This window comes from Toxotes jaculatrix, chromosome 3 (genome assembly GCF_017976425.1).
Source record: "Toxotes jaculatrix isolate fToxJac2 chromosome 3, fToxJac2.pri, whole genome shotgun sequence".
Taxonomy (NCBI): Eukaryota; Metazoa; Chordata; class Actinopteri; family Toxotidae; genus Toxotes; species Toxotes jaculatrix.
The window spans coordinates 26,212,305-26,234,589 of NC_054396.1; the positions used below are offsets into that span (position 1 = coordinate 26,212,305).

Genomic DNA, 22,285 nt, shown 5'->3' on the forward strand with positions numbered 1-22,285 from the left:
AAAATAGTAACAAGTAAACTGGACGAAGAACCGGGGTCAGAACTGAATACATGGCAAGTCTCCAGCGTGTGTGTGTGTGTGTGTGTGTGTGTGTGTGTGTGTGTGTGTGTGTGTGTGTGTGTGTGTGTGTGGCCACAGTGTGGCATTCCAGCCCATCACCACAGATTATGTAAGTGCACATCAAAGGCTGTCCTCCATTTTTCACTGTTTAGTGTTCTGTCATGGAGACACACACACACACACACATGCACGCACACACACACACACACACACACACACACACACACACACACACACACACACACACACACACACACACAGCATCACAGCCTGTTAGAGAAGTACTGCTCTTGCTGGTGCTGCTGATACATGAGTGGTGGTTTGTCATATAGGTGACACAGGCAATTGCAGCGGTCAGTGGTTCTCAAACCGGGGGGGGGCGGGGCGGGGTGGGGGGGAGCACAGAGACGCTCTGAGAGGCCGAGACGAATCTGAGGCTCTTTACGCACAGTGAATACATCACATTTGTAGCTTCATCAAGCAGTGAAAAGTTGTGGCTTTTTGTCGTTCAGACTTGGGCGACTTTGATAAATGTTCCCCACAGCTTCATTCCGACATGACAGGACACTTGTGGAGACAGCCAAATGCTGTTCATGCAGTATTTGGCACCTGGTGCACAGAGGGAGCAGCATCACTGCAGAGTCACTGATTTGAAAAGTTTAATAATATAAAGTAAAAAGAGTGTTGTCTGCTGCGGCATCACTTCTACACCTATAATTATCATTGCACGCACCTTGATGTGATCATAAGTCAGCTTGAGGTTGAGATGGTGGCTAATTGGAAAGGATAAAACCAAGGCACCGGTACGTGTCAGAGTGGAGGAGGAAGACGAAGAGGAAGAAAACCAAGCAGCAGGAGCAGCAGCCCAGAGGCAGCCGGCTCAGAGGACCAAAGCACCGGGTCGTCGTCTGGGCAGGGCGAAGCAGCCTATGGCCACAGTCCGTGCAGGGCAGAAAGCAAAAACAGAAATCACACCCTGTCTGCAAGAGGAAGTTACTGATGGTGATGACAAGCCGCAGGGATTGTGGGGAGAGAACGGAAGCTGCTTTCCTTTACTGGGAAAAGTGCATACAAAATGCATTTGTGCTACCACAACTAACATCCCATCAGATCGCGTGTTCAGCGAAACATCATTACTTCCCGCTACAACCTTCAGAACCCACAGCGAGTAAACCAGCTTGTTTGCTTAGCTAAAAATCTGCAGGCATAAAGATGCCTGCCTGACATGACTCCAGCATAAATAGAAAATTGCGATCGTATATTGTTTCTGGACCTGTTTTTATTAAGTTGGCTACTTATTCATGGACATTTGTCAATTGTTTATGTAAACTGAGATTTTATAATTATTTCAGTTCTTTCATTTTGCTTTATGTTTATTAAGCCTTGTTTGGTTATTTCAAATTCTGCAGATATTAAAGTATTTCATTGCACTTTAACATGTGCCTGCTTAATGTGCAGTATTTTGTGTTAAACGAGTTGTTTTTTTTAAGTCAGTGTTCAAAATAAAGCTGCTTTTGACTTTCATTGTTGATTATTGTGCCCTATTTATTGTCTCTTCTCCAATTTGGGAAACTCCCCCACGCGAAAGACCAGACAAATTACATTAAGCTCATTGTTATTAGGCTGTTGTTATTATTAATACCGTTATAAATTATTAAGCTATCATGGTTGTTATTCTTAAGAATATGATATAATTTATTATTGTATTCTATTGTATCGTTAACATTTTGTGTTGAAGTTAAAATAATCGTGGAAATAGTGGTTTATGGCTTGCAGCTAGCTCGCTTGCTCTCTCTCTGCCCCTTTACTTCCCAGTTGCTTCCCTTCTGCCTTTGGACGGTTACAATGGGGGGAAAATGGAACTGTGTTTCTTTCCTGGTATTTCTTTCCTTATGGTGACTCATTTTTCCCGGCTGCACCGCCACACCAGATCTTAGGGTTCCCCCCACCTGCCAAATCCCACTTTAACCCCTGACGATACATGATCCACACACTGCTAGAATCAGCACAAATCACGCTTTACAGGGACAGTAAACTATTTACAGCCATGTCCTTCTTGGACAAACATCAACAAATCCACATTAAAGTCACAAAAAACACTATAGCTGACTTTATAACTCCCCAAAATAATCACGTGTTAAACTATTTTTGACCGAGACAGTTGTCTTAATTCACTGTTACCTCCTGTGTGCGTTTGTTTTGTTGTTGGAGAGGATGTGTTGAGGTGGAAACAGAGACAAACAACACTGTTGTGCTGTGGAAATACAAAGTTCCTGATTTCTTCTATAGGTTCCTGGAAAATTGGAAACTTGCCATTGTGAACTCTTTTTTTTTTTTCAGAAATATGATCTGTCTGTCACCCTCCAACTTTCTTCAGTTCCCTTTATTTTCTGTTTCAGTCTTTTAGATTTTTTTTAATCTTCCTCCTATCAGGTTTCACAGAGCGTTTATCAATACGTGTGTGTGTGTTGTCTTAAACAGACCAGGACAGATGCCCTCTCTCTCTCTCTGTTCAGTAATTATCCGTCTGTTCACTGACCAGAAGTCGAGTCATTATTACAATAACACAACAGAGAAATGAAATGAAATAAACTGCCTACAGACCTCATTGCATTAATGTTTATTGTACGTTATTACACAAATAGTTGGTGATGTCATTGTGACGGAACGTGTTAATTACAGATAACGAGATTAGTTAATTATACAGGCTCTGAGAAGAGGAAATAGGCAACTATTTCATTTGAACGGAGCAAATAGGTAGATAAATCTACATGAATTACTCAGATCCACTTTAAAGTAACAGAGCCGGTTAGCGTGTTCTGATTGTTTATGGAAATAATGATGGCACCGCTTTAAAAAAAATAAAATAAATAAAACATTAAGTTTCCAGAGAACTATTATCAGCCGCTTTATCTCGCGTCATTTCAGATAAAATAGCAGTTTTCTGGCCTCGCTTCAGACTGTTATCTGTTTTTTCCTTTTTTGGATTAAAATTCTTTGGAAACGTGAGTCATAACCTTTGAGATGAACACACTTTTCTCGATGTGACTATACAAACTCAGGGTGAATACAAACTATCACATGCTGATTACATAAAGAAGTGACAATTTGTGTACTCATAAAGAAAACACTGGCTTACCAGGGTCTGAACTCTAAATCAATTATAAGCCTTTTCTCTGGTGAGACAAAAAATAAACAAAATGGAAATATTTGGCAAAAATGACCAGTGCTTATGAAGAAAATACATCTGATGTGCCAGTGCAGCAGTTTTACTGTTAACCACTGTGAAACAGTCTGATGAAAACAACAACACCAGTTTCTATTGGTCTGGTATGTTTCTAAAGACACAGCAGGGAGCTGAACACACATTGGGTGGAGTGTCACAAACACAATAATCACACACACACACACACACAGATGTACACACATGCCTTTATCATTGGTGAACTGCAGCACCACACCCATACCAGTGCAAAGCATAGACTGTCCAAAGGTAAGCATTCCTATTTTCAGACCTTAATGACACACCTGCTGACACACACGCTGACACACACGCTGACACACACACACACACACACACACACACACACACACACACACACACACACACACACACACACAGAGACACCTTTTCTTACTTTTCATGTGACAAGTATGCATGTGGCTGTTATGCTTTAACGAGCAAGTGTTGGATTAACTCAGACTAATGATACACTGATAACACACTCACACTCTGTGCCACACTGTCACTTAGCACTTTGTTTAACACGCAGCATTAGATTTCTATTTACAGAGAAAACAGGTTGTGTGTCAGAGAGAGAGAGAGAGAGAGAGCGAGAGAAGGGAAATGATTTGTAAAGACACAAGACAAAACGGACAGAGATGAGTTCTGACAGCTGAACTTCATCTCATGCTGAAGACGCTGCCTCCTGTTTTCACGGTTTTATTCATGGTTTTATTTTGGAATATTTTCCCTCTGTTCCTGTCAGACGCAACCTGGGTCCAAACACTCGAGCGGACAGGTTTTAATCTTTTTCAGTGATTCAGAAATCTGTTGTACACCCAGACAGAGCAGGTGCGACTGGATCGCAATTGGACTGCGTGCGACAACAAAAGAAAAGTTTAATCTTATCCAATCTAAACTACACAACAGTACAAACAAAACAGAAAGCTCAGGACTTTCAAGGGTCACTGTGTCTCTCCATGAAAACAGATCAGGACCAAATGAGTCCACATACGTCACCTGACCCTCACTCACCTCCCTCACTAAGTTTACTAAGTGGAGATTTGCATAAATTTAAGCAGGTTGCACCACATGAACTAACTCATTATTAATTATTATTGATTACTACTGACAGGTGGAACTGGAACAGAACGGTGGGACCATCTGTCTAATACACAACTGCTAGAGATATAAAGAATCAGAGTGTGGAACATGATCAACAAATCTGATCAGACACTTGATCAAACTGCTGTTTAATACTGATGTGAACTGAAAAGATGAATGTTCACGTGTTGGGGTGACCTTGTCTCCTAGAAATCATGTCATATATTTGGAAAGAAATCAGGAAATATATTTTGTAGGAAATGTAATCACAGGCTGGATTCTGTTCAGAGACAACACATCTACTGAACGAGTGAAGCTACATTTATTAACAGCAGCGGAGTCACCAGGAGGTGGCTGGGGTGGACAGTGGGCGTACAAAGCACACGACTGTGATGATGAGTTTCGCTTCCTCATAGTTTGGGAAAGATCATATGGTTCTGTTTAAATGTCAATAAATATGTTGTGCCTGAAGTCACTGTGAACTTCTTCCTTATCAAACCAGGCAACCAAGGGTAGCGTGTGCCTAAACATAACCATAAAAAAAGCAGGTTTACTGCCGAACAGAGAGCTCAGTCTGGGCAGTCAGTTTTATCTCCGACAGCCAAAACACAGCCAAACAACCCACCACACAACAGCAATGGTGTGAGCTCAGTAGGTTTAAAGCCAAATTGAAAAATCTGCCACTCAATGCTGTGACTCTGTATTTTAGCTTTAAGTTAACTACTGTACAGGACATCAAATGGTAATGTTCATTGTTTAATACTGCACATGGTCACTTAGAAATAAAATAACTAAATAAAAATAAATAATATGTCCCTCTAATTCTAAACAAGCAGCGTGAAAACTAATATTTCTGAAACACAGTCCACTATATTTATATTTTCATACATATGCAGATAAATAAAACGGTAACACCTACATTTAACCAGCTCAGTGAAAAGACAGAAAGAAAGGAATCCTCAAAGAGAGCTCGACAGGAAGTGATGTCAGGACTTTTCGCAGTCGCTATATATAGACGGAGAATCTATGCAGCCATAAGACAGCCAGGATTGCTCTGTGTGTGTGTGTGTGTGCACGCACGAGAGAGACAGTGTGTCTGTTCTTTGTCCATCTTATCTGTTTGTTATTGAGTCCAGATGAAATTATGCTGCAGCCACCATGTTGCCAGCCACTCAGCTTATATGTGTGTGTGAGATATGATAAGCCTGTGTGTGTGTGTGTGTGTGTGTGTGTGTGTGTCTGTGTGTGTGTGTGTGTGCAGAAAAGGCCAAGCAGAACAAACCGATTTGTATGCGCACGTGTGTGTCCGGGGAGGGTGGGAGAACCAGCAGAGGGGACAGTCTATAGTTCTGGACCTCGTGTGTCTGGATCTGGATCTCTGTGGACTCAGTCTCACGCTGCTTTTGTTTCCTCACGTTTTATTACTTATGCTGATGTTCTTTGTTTGGTCTACAGACGACGTAAAACATTTCACATTCTGTTTTATGACAAAATCTACGAGCATCCTGTCTCATGCTCTGAGAAACATCATGTGGGATGACTGAGCGGAAAGATTCCCATATTTACGACCTGTGAGTGTTCAGTGTCATCGGACAACTCAAAGACAGTCGTGCGTGATGTTGTATTTTCCATCCGTATTCTCATAAATGTGTTTGCACTGTGGAGCAGAGGCTGGAGGAAAATCAAGAAGGAAAAAAAAAAAAGGTTTATCAATTTTTCTTTTAGTGTTTCATTGTGGACAGAGAACATTTTGAAAACCATGTGAAAACATAAACATGTCTGTTCACTGCAAACACTTTTCACCCGTCTCAGAGAGGACACAATGTGTTTTTGGCAGAGTGCACTGCGCGCTCGCTTGCCAGGATTACATTTGCTTAAACTAAACAAAACCCACTGACTATCATTACATCCATCATGTTGTTATTATTATTAGGACATCAGACGTGCATTAAAGGCCCCATTTTGTGAAAATGGATTGTGATTGTGTTATGTGTCTGTTAGAAACTCAGAGGTGTAAAATATAAGCTGTGAAAATAAGAAGTCGCTCGAAACAGACACAGATTAAACAAACAGCTGTCGGTGAACACGCCAGACCGAAACCATTCACAGAATCTGCTGGGAAGAGGTCAAAGGTCATTGACAATGGGTCAACAAAAGGCTGGAGAAAGATCAAGGAGGACATTCACAACCAACACCAGAGACCATCTCTGAAAGACAGGGACTGCCTATCCTCTCAAATACAACCATCTGTTATCATGTTACTGAAGCTCCATACCTGGAGGGGGTGGAGTGTGATAAGCTCTGTCTTCATCCAGCACCTTCTCAGTCACTGCCGTGAGCTCTTTAGATGCTGATTCACTATGACTGTGTCAGCACTTGTGTACCTTTCTGTTTTCAGTTTCACTTTCCTTAAGCAAACTTGGAGACCAAAATAAATATCTAACAATCAATTACGATTCAGCATATTCACATGTTTCTGCTCTGGTTTGTTGTTACTGTTACACAGAAGAGAGCGATCATAATAAGATGTGTTTAGTTCCGGTCTGAATAAAAATGCTAATAAGGTTTACGTTTTAGTGAGGTAGGTGTATGTGATCATTAAATGGCAGTTTGAGCAGAGTCAGTCAGAGTCAGACCTAAATCTTTCGGTGGAAATTTGCACTTGCAGTGTGGCAAAAAGCAGTGAGACAGGAAATAGCATGGGTGGAGTAGTATACATATATAGTGTGCTAACAGGGATCAACAACAGCATTGCTACAAAGCTGTAAATTATATAGCTTCTTATCAAACACTTGACTGTCATTAATCTCCATCACTGTCCTTACAGCCAATCAGCTTCCCTCCTTCTCTGCTGCTTGGATTACTGCGACATGCAGAAACTGGAATATAAACAACCATTTTTTTTCCTGAATCAGAGGTCAGTCCCACCCCTTGGACCCTCTGGACACCAGAGAGCCTCACGTTTATATGTGTCAGAGTTCAATATGATTGAGTTCAATATGCCCAGAATTCAGCTTGCCAGGCGGTCCTTTCCTCTAACTTTAGAATATTTTAATCTACAAACTCTTGTCTGAACATTTTGACAGTCTGTGATTGGAAGAAATCACAGTCCAGCTTCAGTGACTGGCAGGTCACTGACAGGTGTCCAACTGTACAGGCACAAAAACATTATTTGACTGAGGATTTCAAAATATCCTTGTCACACACACAAAGACATACACTATTAGTTTGAGGTCATGAAAAGCTTTGATTCTTCTCTCTTTTCTGTATCCTCAGACCGTCCCTCTGTTCGGCTGCTGTTACCCTCCCTCCTCTTCCTCCTCTCTGCTCTCTGCCTCTGCAGACACACCTGCTCTGCATACTAAAGCAGCAGCCTGCACCGCCTTCCTCCACACACACACACACACACACACACACACACACACACACACACACACACACACACACACACACACACACACACACACACAGGCTGCTGGCCACACCCTCCGCACAGAGAGGAACTTTGTTCCTGTTGCACCCAGCAACAGATCTTACACACACACACACACACACACTCCCACTGAATCATGTCACAGTGACTTCACACAGACATTTCCACATGCAGGGCACGTCAAACACTGACACGGAGCCGTTGCGTGTTTTACGATGTGTATGTGTGAGTCTGTGAGTGTGTGTGTGTGTGTGTGTGAGTGTGTGTGAGGGAGAGGGTGTCGCAGCATGCCAGACAGAGTAACAAGAGAGCGAGAGGGAAACAGAGTGAGGCCAGGAATGCAGGAGACCACACCCATATCTGCAGTCATGTGACCTGAGTGGAAAAAGGAAATCCCCACACTGCAGAGAGACAAGGCAGCGGTCTGTGCTCACTGTGGAGCGTCAAGACACCCACACAAACACACACAACTCAAATCCAAGGCTATCTAGGAATCATCTCTGGGATGCTTACACACTCACTCACACACAGACACACAAACACACACACAGACACACACAGAGACACAGTACTTGGAAAATGACTCATCATCACAGGAATCAGTCCAGGTGTGGACTTCCTGTTTGTCTCGTCTTTCATTTTAAGCACCCTTAACCCCTTAAGACCACACAGACCCTAACTCTCAACCCTAACCCCTGCACAGACTTCTGCTCAAAAACCTACGGAACCTGAAATTCTCACATTACGGAGGAAACGTATCTAGAATGACGAACAAGCAGAAATCAGCTGAACGTTCACCCAGCCAGTGAATCTAGGAGGAGCCACAATAAGAGGGAAAAAAAAAAATTAATCAGATTTTAAAATCTCAACCTGCTGAATTTGCGGTGGGGGCTGTTGTTGTTAAGATGACATGATAAGCCAGAGAAAAGTGTACCAGAGTACATGATGTTGACAGAGTTACTAAAAGCTGCATGAAAATAAAACAACTCTCCACCTGACATCTGCAAACATACACTGAGGATGTAAATACATGTGAATACTTGTCAATGTGCTTCACGATGAACAAATACAGGCAGAGATTTGTACGAATCGTTCTACGTGTACGTCATCTTCAGTCAGACAGGGTCAGTGTCACAGTGTGAACCAGAAGATACTCAGAGAATTCAAATTCAAACACACACGCACACACACACACACACACACAGTACAATGCATAGTAGGGTTTCAGTTAGGTTGTATAAACTGTCCACTCATCCAGCCTGTCAGGAATCCCAGGAATGAGCTTTCTGAATGGAACCATAGTGTGTGTGTGTGTGTGTTCACAGTACATATGATTGCTTGAGTGTTTCAGTACAAAGTACAGCTAAAGTACAGCTAAAACTACAGCGAACCAGGTGGCCAAAATCCTGTGGTTTCTCATGCGTTTCACCGCCCACAGTTTCTTTGTCTTTACAAGCCACGTTACTGTTTCTAAACAGCGTAAATGAGTCATTTTAATACATTAAAAGTGTGTTAATACATCTAATGTTGTTATTACAATGACGATGACTTGACATTTGCTGAAAGTAACCTCCCACAGACCGTTTAAGCCGGTCCACTCAATGTCGCTGATCATTTGATTATCACGTTTGTTTTGTCTTTGCTGAAGCCCGTAGAGTCAGAAAGAGACAGAGAACATGAATGAAAGATTCAATTAGGGATCTGTTGGCTGCAGAACTTTATGACTCTGGATATTGGATATTTTACCAACTCGGACCCAGATCCAAAATGGAAGCAGATATCAGAACCTATCCCCGGATATGTGTGCGAGTGCCTGTTGACAATGAATCTCTGCCATTAAATGAAGTGAGTGGACACAGCGAAGGCAGCCAGATAAAGAGGTGGAGGGAAAGGCGCTGCCGATAAACTCTTAATGACACCAGTGACGGCAGTGGAGAGGATATTTATGTCCTTCTGATCATTTTCAGACCAAACAACAGCACCAGGAAGAGGACGGATCTGAACCAAACAAAGCAGCAACATCTGGAGAGCATCCAGAGATTCAATAATCCTGTTGACAGGCTGAAGCTCCGAAGCTCAGCCCGTTCATAACTCCAATGTCCTGATCCACACCGATCGTAACACAAATACACTGAAAAAGACCTGCAGCAGCCTATGTGTGTTTGTGTGTGTGTGTGTGTGTGTGTTAGTACAGATCAGACACCAGTGGTGCTGGTCAGTCCCCAGGTGTAACTGTGTATGAGGAACTGTCTGATAAAAGCCTCTATTGTTGCTGCACATGAAGGGAAATGGGCTGCAAACACAAAAACACTTAGCCGAGCTGAGAGATTTAGAGCCATGTCCCTTTAATGTTTGTGCTGTTCATGAGACAGTTTTGTCCAATGTGGGCCACCCATAGTCGCAATCTACCTCTAACCTGCAAGGTGACTAGGACTAATTATCTTTGGATTTTCACAAAAGTACCCTGCCGTGAAAAAAAACACACATTCATCACATGGCCATGGAGATAGTTTACATTAGAACTAATGGTTGTTAGTTTTAATTTAGTTTTTACTCATTACATGCAACCACCTATAATATGACCTATTATAGGAAACATATGTTATAATAAGACCATAAAGTTCATACTTTTGGTCAGATGGTAACAACTAAACCATCTCCATTTGATGATGAAGTGCACAAGATGTGCCTGGAGGTTTTGGAAAAAACAAGTAAATTTAACCTCTAAATTGGGAATTTTTTTTTTGGTGATTTAAACAGGTCCGGTGTTGTGCTCACTGATGGTTGGACAAATAACTGAGACAATCAGAGCTTTGTGGGTGGAGAGCCTGAAACATGGCCTCAAAATGCAGCTGCACAGGCCGATGTAGGTCAACTAACAGAAATCATAAGACATCTCCAATCTTAAATCCACTGCTTCTTCGATTTCTTTAATCAACATGACAAATTGACCGGTCCTAGAGACTGAAGAATGAGGTGAAAAGAAACAGACATTCAGCCTGATTATCAGCGTATAACTGCTATTAATTACTGTGGCTGGCGAGTAGCAGCGTCAGCAGGTATCAGGTGTTTTCAGGTATCACCTCACTACCACAGGGCCATGTTTACTGTAAACGCCTCTGAACTCTGCAGCAACAAACACCACAACTTCTTGATGCCTGGGAACATTAGGTCCAATCACTGTAACACATCTAAGAATCGTAAAACGTGAGGGTATTTTTCTGTGAACGCTGGTAAAACGATGAGCGTGTCAAGACTTGAGAAAGTCGTTCACGCGTCCACTTTGTTTTGGACAAAAATCAACACCTCTGGGATGAACAGGAACACCAACTGCGAGCGGACAGTCTGCGGGCTTGGTCAGATGATGAAATTTACATCATGCAAAGAGTGGAGGCCTGTTGTCACAGCAGCTAAATGTCAATGGTTCTGGAATCATACATGGTTTTTTGGAATCAGATATCACTTGTGGTTGCAATGTTCATGTGTCCACATAGTTTTGGTCATGTAGTCTGCGATTTTAACTATTAGCAAAAGTGTGAAGGACTGATTCTCTCCAGGTTCAACTGTCCTTCACTGTCTCTTCTATAAGGGAGCCCTCAGAGTCAAACTATTTATCATGGAATCATACATTTATTCATGTTCCTCCTCCTATTCCCACTCTGACCTGTGCGCTCTTTGAAGGGGAACTCCTTTGAAGTGCGTCAGCATCTGTGCAGTAAAGACCCTCCCAATTAGCTCCGACAGCTAACGAGCTCCACAGGGCTGTGAGGGTGGGTCGCCGTGCCTTTGATATGGCCCAGGTGACAGTACCTGCAGCTGGGGCTGGAGCCAGCTGACCTCCTCTGGGCTGGAAACAGATGGAGCCCCGAACCGAAAACCCTCTGCAGCTTAATCATCAGTTCTTGCTGGAAAAACGTGATTCTTTAAAATTGATTTTGAATACAATCCTCATTTTTAGCCTGAAATACATTGTGGCTACGGGTCAGACTGCCCATTAATTTTTATGAGGAACGGGGAGAGACGTAGTCGCTGCTAGTCGTAAATTGAGCCCGCCTCATCAATCAGATTTAATTTCACGTGCACAAGCCCAAGGCTCCAGTATCCAGGCAGTCTGAGAGGGGGAGTGGGACTCACATTCAGGAAATACTGAAAATGTTGTTTATAGATCTGCAGGTGAAATAACAAGACACCGCAGAGGAGAGAGGCCGACTGGCTGCAGCGAACGTAAGAACAGTTACAAGAATTAATGACAGTGAAGCCTTTGATAAAATTAATTATCAACTTTGTGGACTGCTGTTTGGTCATGTTTAGAAACCTACCCACATTTTTTTCATTGGTCTTTCTCATCTGGTCTTGTCATGTTCTGTCCATTTGCGATGCCTTTGCTGCCTCGCCAAGCACAAGCTCACATTACTCTAGGCCAGTGGTTCTCAAACTGTGGGGCGAGCTCCCGTGGGGGTGGCATAGAGCCATTGGTGAGGGGGTGGGGGCTGAGGGTGGATAACCAGGGGAAAGTATGCTATATCATCGATAGTGACTGATAAAGACTGTGGGGTGAGGGGGACGTGAATGTTTTTCGGCCCCTGAAAGGGGGCCATGCCGGAAAAAGCCTGAGAACCACTTCGGTGTAGCAGCTGGACAAGAGTTTTAGAGGATCTGCCTGTTGCAGTTTGAATATAAAAAAAAAAGAAACTTCAAATTTGAATAAAAACTGACAACTCTATTTATGACCCACACCAGAAACCATGACATCCTTTCTTGGAACTGAATGCAGAGCAGCTTTGTTAAACAAAAAGCTAATGTGATACACATTATTTGGTTTTAAACAGTCAACACTGTTCTACCTGAGTCAGGTAAGGTTACATTAAAACATCAAATTAAATGGGCACAGCACCAACACATCAGGGTATTCTCAGCTCTCTTGCCCAAATGTGGATTTTAAATTGAACTAACTGAGGAAGGCCTGTTGTGTCTATGAAAATGTTCCCAAAATGGCTTTACATTTCAATTACCGAGAAATGAACAGTTTCTACTTAAAGAACATCACAAAGGAGATTTGCAGAAGTGTGTGGCAGGGCGCCAAGGCATGCCAATGAGACATGGAGAGCGTCTCTAACATGTGAGATAACAGCAGTTGTCTGCAGCTCGTTGATAAGCAGGACACACCAAGCGGGACACGCCAGCATTTTCCTCATGAGGTAAATGAAGACGAAGAAGAAGAAGAAGAAGAAGAAGAAGAAGGAAGCTAAAAATATGACAGCACAGGGCTGCAAACATCCTGACAAGACAATAAAAAGAGACAACATATTCGACAAGTCAGCCCTTGGGCCCTGCCTCTTTGTCCTGACATCAGGGAGTTCATGGCTCAACATGCTACAGGTACCAGAGAGCTCGGGATCAGTGGCATGTGAGGGTGTGAGGAGTGCAGGACAAAGTGTGTGCTCGCACATTCATCAATTTTACATTTCACTTTGCCTGTAAACTTCAGTGTTTCCATGTCAACAACATGCTGACATGTGACATTACAACAGGCAGAAGGTGAGAAGCTTCATTTGTTTATCGACTGGTTTTTCTGGAACAAATTCAGTTCCACTCCCAACACTACAGCTGCACTCACACAGTAAACCTCTGAACACGTGTCAGTGGAACAGAGCTGCAAATTGTTTTCTGTTATTAATTAAACTGATGATTATATTCTCCATTAATAAATAAATCCTTTGATCTATAAAATGTAAGAAAATTGTGAAACATGTTCAGAGTGACAATTTTATCTCAGTCAACGAATTAGTGGTGGGATAAATATCCTAATAAGACTGAATTTCCATTTAGTTTCTCTTCATTATTCAATCTGTCATAATATTTATGTTTTTATTGTTTTTTTGTTTGTTTTTTGATGAACTTAAGACCCCTTTTCAGTCTAAACACATCCCCTAAACAGATTCAAATCCCAGAAGCCCACAGACCCACTGTGCTGGGGCCACTGGGGGCCGTCAGCGGGTTCCTGTTCCGAAGCAGCGGTCAATTGCTGCAGCAGCTCAGATTTAGAGCCACTGTGCTTTTGCTGCTTATCGAAAGGGAAGTGTTGAGCTGTTAGGAAAGCAATCAGTTTCTTTCCTTCCTGCTGTGCTTTGTTTTATGTTCCACAACCTGCCGTCTCGCTTTCTCTCAGTCCCGCCTTTATAGTTTCTCATTAATTACACAGCCGAGTGTAAAAACAAAGTCCTGGAACCTATGAGTCTGCATCAGCCTACAGGTTAAACATGCTACTGCAGCAGAGACAACAGTCAGTTAGCTGTGGCTAAACATGGCTTTTTTTCCTGTAGCCTGAACAACTGCAGAGCCCATAAACCAGTCAACAACAACTTTACATCCGTCATGTGAAAGCAGCTACACATACACAGGGTTTCCCACGTTGTACTACAGCAGCTGCAATACAGTCAAATAAACTCCTCAAGTAACTTTAAGAAACAGAAAACTGTAACACCTTCATGAAATGTGATGTGAAGACTCAGAGAAAACAAGCAGAGCCGCCACATCGAACATCGAAGGCCACCCATTTAATGAGCGAGCGGATGAATAGTGGTGCAGTGTTGAGCGAAAAGAAAACCTTCAGTGTTTTTACAAGTTGAGAAAAGTCAAGTGTAGAAAAACTTCTCCACTTCTGCTGACCTATTTCCTGCAGGAAACACTGAAGTGAGTCATATTTCATTATATACTGATTTAGATGCCACATCAGGCATCAACATAAATATATAAAGAAACACACTCTCTCTTCCCTGTTGGCTCCAAAACAGGAGCAGTAACTCCACGTGTATCACAGGAGATAAGAAACAAAGTACAGGATTTTTTGGCACAACTTTACATACTTTACTACAAGCTGCATGGAGAAGAGAAATAATCTGAACAGGTCAAAACTCCAGCAAGACCTGCAGCATAAAGAAGACACTGGGAGACACTGATCTTAAATTAAAGTATCAGAAGAGACAAAACAACAGAGGAGTTAGTGAAGAGAAGGAGAAGTTTACACAGAAGTCGGGATGACTGACAGGTTTCTGTGGACGTGGACGTGTTTGTGAGTCTTAATTATGCAGAGTTTAATTAATCATATGAAATGAGTTCCGCTAAAGACGGCCAAGAACGGGACAGCTTTGCATAACTGACAAACGGAAGACATCTGTCTTAAATCTGACTGTGTTTCAGATCTGAGCGTAATGTTTGATGAAGCATAATCTCCACAGGCTGCTGTTCAAGTCTCACAAATCTCCTGCTGTTTCTGTGTTGTGAATTCATCAGCCATAATGGATCACGGACCTTTAGTCTCACCGTGGACGTCCAGAGCTGCTGTGGGCAGGAAGCTAAAATCAATGGATCAATCAATAAAAATAATGCAGTGTTCTTCCTGTATATTCCTCATGGAGCCAACTGTAAAACTACTTTCGTTCAGTAAATTTCAGATTTGTTTTCTGTTGGACTGGGCTAAACAATGATGGTACTGGCTGCTGAGCAAATCAGGAAACAACAACACAAACACGGCACAGAGGGAAAAGCTTGGGCGTATACAGTACAGGCTTTAAGAAATATATTTAAAGCAACATTTTTTCCTGTCAATCGCAGGAATAAATAAAAGTGCCAGTTAGAACAAAAATCAATCTGAGAGGTCGGGTCTACATCAGAGGACGGGAGTCATGATGATGACCATTACACATCCGAAAAGTAGAAGCACGTCCAGTTCTGTCTCAGGAGAGTCCTGGAAGAAGACGGAGAATCCATCTGTCTAATTGATTGATTCTGCTACAGCCTCCCACTGCCGACAGAAACACCTTTTAGTTTAAAGCCCTTCAGAGTCCACAAGTCAAACTGAGAGATTCATGCGGCAAACTCACCTCAGTAACAGTCTGGAGGAACCTCAGCCAGTGGAACCTCTCTCAGCTGTCCTCCACCACAGAGACTTATACTTTGTTTACATTCTGTCCAATAGGCACCATTAGAAATATGCCGATAGTTCCCGTTTGCAACATACTTCCTGTTTTTTTTCCAGAACACAGGAATTTACCTGTGCCCTTCACCTCACATGGTCTCTTTGCCACATGTCCCTCCCTTCGTGCCCTCCGTCCATCTCCTCAGTTTGAAAACCCCTGGTAACCTATTTTCTTCGAATCTTTTTTTTTTTTTCCACCGTTCCACTGTTTCCACTGTTCCGCCTGATTTGAGGACGTTCCTGGAACTAAATCTGGGCCCTGCTAATAGTTAATCCAAGCACTCTCAGGGGTTTGTGGCATTGCTGGCGATCGTGATTGTTTGTTGAATGTCATTCCCCACGTCTGCATTACATGAAAGTCAGATGAGCAAGAATCATACAAGCCTTGCACCACATGCAAGGCTGTCATCGCATATTCGCAAAATACAGGTTGCCATGTACAGTGACGGACTATCAGTACAAGATGCTTAAATGAAGTCGGGCACAGAAATCCAGTTTAATAATCAGTTTCAGAGCAGGTAGAGCAGAAAGCTCGGCAAACCAATTCATCTGTTCCTGCTGTTTGTGTTTATAACATCAGTCTGATTCCTGCAGACAGCGGGCGAGCAAGCAGAAAGGCCACATATTTAACGAGGCAACGGTAAACAATGTCATCTTCTGTCTAAATCAATCACGAGATGATGATTCAGCTCGGCAGGGGACTGACCGATCGAACACGGTGTACGTTCGCTTCACAGGTATCAATCAGTGCAACTTTTTGCATTGTTTGGAAGAGAAAACCTAGTATTCCGGGGGCATTTTATGCTTTTATAGAAAGTCGATAGCAGAGTACATGGCAGTAAATGAGGACGGACAGAGATGGGGAATGACATGACACAAAGATCCCAGGTCAGACACAAATCAGGGACGACGTGGTTCATGGTCAATGCCTTAAATCCCTGGGAAACACAAAAACACGAGAAAGATTCTCATACTCACAAGGTTCTTCAAAAGGAGAATGGCCTGAATATAGGTTGTTTTATAACATAAAACTAAAAAACCTGATCTGACTGTATTAGTCAACTGCTACATTCTGGAGTCCTAATCAGCTCCATTATGCACAACATTTGTTTGGGCTTATTTTTTTTTCCTACTGTGCAGAGAAATAACCCCAACAGTCACCAGCCTCTTCCAGTCCGCAGCAGTGAGACAGCACATTACTCAGGCTCAGATGACTGTCGGTGGAGCATCTTGTGACCGAGAGCAGAGTGGAAAAAAAAAAAAAGCTTCACAGTCTGCTGTTTGTTGGGCAGAAAACCAATTGGACAATGTGACACCAAACATTCCTGGGTTTTATGAGAAAAATAACTGTTCAAGCTGACAGAGAGTGGGGAGTGTGTGTGTGTGTGAACGCCGAAAACACAAGCTGCTATTCATGTTAATGGGTAGGAGGAGTATATCTCGCAGTCCAATCAGAGAGCAGCTGAGTGCGTGACAGGGTTGCATTCAGAGGAGGAATGCGATATGAGGAGGAGACAGAGGAAAGAGTCAGTCATCAGTTTCTGTCTCAGTATGAGGACATACAGCAAGTACAACATAAAGACAGCAAATGTCAGAGTGGTGCAGGGATACCCCTTTTATAGTTTAAAAAACAAAAGAAAGAAAACAGAAATGAAAGTAATGTTTGACCTTCATTTGCAGAAGTAACCCTCATATAGCTAATTCTGACATTTTCCGCACGTTATGAAACTTTGCATGGATGAAATACATTTCCTTACATGATTAACAAAGCCTGATGAAGGAGAACAGTTCAAGAAACAACTTTTAGACGCTTGAGTTAAAAACTGTAGGAGTTCTGATGTTTAGCAGGTCGGATTTGGCTTGGAAAATTATGCACAGGCGAAGTGATTTGGTGAACCGATGGAAAAGCAAGTAACAGACATATAAAGGTGTTTTTCCACCAAAAGTTCTACGAAGTTTAATTTACCCAGAAATAATGTCCACAAACTTTCCCAGGGTGTAAGTTCCTCCGGCGCATTGTGATTTGTGCCTCCACAGCACAGCCAAAGCCCCAGGAAGATTAAGCAAATGAATCCGCTGATTCATGACAAGCACGACGGCCGCCTTTCAAGACATTTGTACAAAAACTGACAACAAAGCCCAGACTTGCTCGTCGGTCCATCAGTTGTAAAACCTCAGGCTGCTCCATCCTGATTATTGTCGTTCACAAATTACACGTACAAAAATGCCAGGTGTATAACATTGCAGTGGAAACCGCTGGGGTACTTGACCAATCAGCAACGTTCTGTGCTGCAAACCCCACGGAAAACGTTCCTCAACCTTCAAAAACTTCTAAACCCTGAGCAAGGACCTTTTGTAGGGTAAAACAATCTCCCCGGAGCTTAATTTATACCCTGGTTCCTCCAGGTCGAAACGCGGGTGGGATTACGGAGTTCCTGCAAAGGTTTCTCGTCCCTGCAACAAACCTATAGGGGACCGTGAGCGCCGCCTCAGCTCTGGTCACTAATAATCACACAGATCAGTGTTGTTTGTCATGTCTGTGTCTTTATACAGTACCAGAAACCCTACTGGATTACTCAGGGACACATCAACACCTAGACATCACGAGTTGGAGCTCAAACCAACAGCCCTGCAATTTATCGACGACCTGTCCTATCACCTGGTTTACAGCCGCCATTTCAGTCTGGACATAAAGCGCTGTTTCTACCTTTCCAAGCTCCCCACATGCTGGTAAAATCAGAACACGACAGCATGACACATTCAAAGTCACAGGAAAACATGCGGTGTGTGAAACCGTGCTGAATGGACACACACACACAGCTCTCATGTGTCTCTCCTGCTTTGTTTTTTTTTCCCTGATGAACTTTGGAATGGAAAGACACTTCAGCTTCACTGAGCACATGATCTCACAGAGCTGAGGCCAAAGGCTCCTCTGACCGTACTGACCGTCAAACACAATAACAGGTCAGAAGAACAAACCTCCAGATCTGATTCTGGCCCTCAGAGTCTCAAGTCACTGGGTGAGAACAACATTGAGAGTTCAAGAAACTCAAATGGAACAGCTGAGAATAACGTTCTCAGCTGTTCCATTTCCAAGTTGAGATTTTTTCCAAACAGCAGAGGATCGAGCAGGTCCCTGTTCCTCTCTGATGTTTTTTATGTTTCAACAGATTTCATCTCGTCCCAGTTCGGAGCGTCTTGGCTGTGACAGCAGAGACGGGTGTTCAGATCTGAGCTGTGTGTTTCTGTGTGTACACACCGTGATGAATGGCTGTGTGCTGACTGTTCAGTCACCATGGCCAAACAGAGCCACGCCCAGTGTCTACAATACAAACACTGCATTCCAACGACCCTGCTCTCCCTGCACAGACCACAGACCAGGGCCGGGAATCAGATCTGAGTAGGATCTGAAACTTGGTAGACAGGGGTGGTGTGTCTGTTGTGTCAGAGTTCCCTGTTGTCAGCTCGACATCACACTGACGGGAGGATAGAAAGCAAACCACAGCGGGGACTCTGCAGCGTCTGCTGTCTGAACAGGAACCAGGACTGAATGTCAGCAGGGTTTCCCCACAGAATTGCTTAGCCATTCAGATCCTGACCCACCTCATCTCGTGACTGCTTTTGGCAACGTTTTAAAAATACGCAGGGAAGTGGGGGTCATGGCTACGCAGCATTAGCAACATTCACACTCATTAAACAAATGACATATATGGCACTTATTTTTTATGGTGGTACAAGATTTTCCACAGGTCTGAAATGTACTTGTGGGATGGGGAGGATCCCTGAATAGTACATAATATTATAAAAATGTGTTAAAGATGAGTCAGCGTCAGGGTGTGTATGTCCCCTTCCCTTTAATGCGTATCTAGATACATGGTCCATGAGCCTAAATGAGTAAATATTCACATTGGTGGAGCCGAAACCACTGAATGTCCGGCATAGCAGCATTTCCGTTTAAAAGAATGACCATGAATTGCCATGACCATTCATATAAGATAAAAATAAACTGTTGTTTCTGCATTCCATTCAGTTAAATAGATAGATAGATAGATAGATAGATAGATAGATAGATAGACAGACACAGTGTGTCAGGATGCTATCACTTTAAGACCAGAGCTTTTAAGACCAAACCCGTGACACACAGAAAAAAGACCCAACAAAAGATCTGCCTCCATGAGCACAACACCAAACAACCTCAACAGATTCTGCTGGCGACAAAACCGAACAAACTTTTCTTACGTTACGCTTATATTTTCACTAAAACTACACACGTTACACAGCTTACGGTGGAGCTTAACAGCTTTAGATAATAGTCTGGCAGAAATCAGAGTCAGTACCGTACGTATGTAATTTGAACCTGACTCCACCTCTGATGGTTTTAGTCCAAACCTATAACTAGTCACGGCCCAGGAAACTAGCCCTTTAACACTTTTTCAAGGTCCCGATTTTCAGAAGTTCCTCTGAGTTGAAGGAGAATCAAATATAACATGAAGGACGAGCTGGACTGAAACATGACGGACACACACACACACACACACACACACACACACACGCAAATACACACTCACAGCACCTGTTGGCTGCGTTTGTACAGGGAAGTGAAATCCTGACTGTTGCCAACATAACATGAGGAAACCATCGAGCCTCCACTTCCTGTTGACTCTCTCTCCATCCGCCCTCCATCTGCTCACTTCCTCCTCTGACCTACGCCTTTTTCTGACTGTCTCTGAGGGGACACACTCGCTCAGAGACACACACACACACACACTCATGTCCCCCCCTACTGTCTATCAGTACACCTCAGACTGCCAGACTTTAAAGAACGTCACTGCACGCAGGTCTTAGTGGAACGCATCAATCTTTTATCACTCAAATAAAATAAAAAGTTAGAAATTTCCCACATTTTCCACAAGATAAAAATGTAAGTTTAGACAGTGATGGTATAATAAACCACTTACTGAGTCAGTTCACTTGCAGGTCTGTACTGTGTGTGTTTCAGTTCTGGCAGCTTGTTGGTCTCTCATCTTTATCAGTTGTTAACATTCTTCAGAGGGATGCCAAATAAGCTGCCAGCATTAAAAACACACACAAACACACACACACGCACACAAACACATTGGATTTCAGAATGTGCATGAACACCAGTCTAAATTATAGAGAAGCTCGGCCCTGGAGCTGAGTCAGTTCACTGTTATCTGTTTAATATATTGTATATTTAAGCTGAACATTAAGGAACGTTTGAACAGCAAACAGTTGCTGTTGCTGCCTCCATTTCTTACAATGTAAACATGACAGTAGCTGCGCCAACGAGGTAGCCCCCCTTCTCTTATCATGCCACAGACACTTTCGTGAAAACTTGGTCGCTGCCATCTGAGTTGACAAAGGCTGAACTTCTTCAACTTGTTGTTTGACCGTGGCAACCACAGAAAGCACACACAGGGACATTATGCAGGGACTGATTTTACCCGTGTCTGAGTTCTCTGAGTAACTAGTATAAACCTCTACATACAGCAGCAGAGAACAAACAGATAACAGATAAAAATAGTTTGATTATACCGTCTGAATCAATTAACAGTTTACCATTTACCTAACTTGACATATTAATCATGTCTCTTAACCGTTACCACTACGTTAATCTCTGTTTGGTTAAGTGATAACATTGCTGCAGGTGAATAATGAATAATAGTCTGCAGCGTGTGGCACAGGTCGTTTGAAGGATCTAAAGGTGGATATGCAGAGTTTTGCCCTGCTGCCGCCTAATCAATATACAGCAGACTGACCAGGTGAGGAGGCCATGTTGAGATGAATTTATACTTGGCACAAGGGTTTAATTTACAGTTTGATTTGCAGTTCACCGTAGAAAACTGATAATTATTGATCCTCTGTTGCAACTGTTGACGCACATGAACACTGGAACAACCCACAAAGCAGAGCTCCCACATTCACACACACGTATGTCTGTTAGTACACAGCATTAAACCCACACACACACACAGCTCAGCTCACTGCAGCTCATCACATTCACAACGAGCTTCAACACCTCTCTGCACCGACGGCTTCATCAGGATTAACACACAGAGACACACATGCACACGCACACGCACACACAGATTTGAGCGCGTCACAGCAACACCTTCACCTTTAGGAGGTGAGGAAAGTTAAAGTTAGAGCGCAGAAACAGAAAAAGGAGCTAAAACAGACATAAATTCCACAAACATTAACATGTATTATGATAAATGAATATGACTGCAGTGCTCACACAGACTGAGATATTTATAAATTCAATGTTAGTTTGTTCTCAGCTTTTTACTGCATTATAATTTTTTATATTACTTTATAATATGGAATTCCCTTAAAACCCCGTCATTATTTAGTCATTTAGTGTTATTGTCCCTCTTGGTTTTTTTTCTTGTTGTTTTCATGTTTAATTTTGGTCATTAGTTTATGTTTTTTTGGGGGCGGGGGTTGTTTTTCCATTTGTTTGTTA

General features: G+C 42.7%; 1 protein-coding gene across 2 annotated transcripts in view; it reads right to left on the reverse strand.

Moving 5' to 3' along the window:
* Nucleotides 1–22,285, reverse strand: part of LOC121178841 (plasma membrane calcium-transporting ATPase 1-like) — a 79,543-nt gene that overhangs the window by 49,746 nt on the left and 7,512 nt on the right. The gene's annotated exons all lie outside the window — the stretch shown is intronic.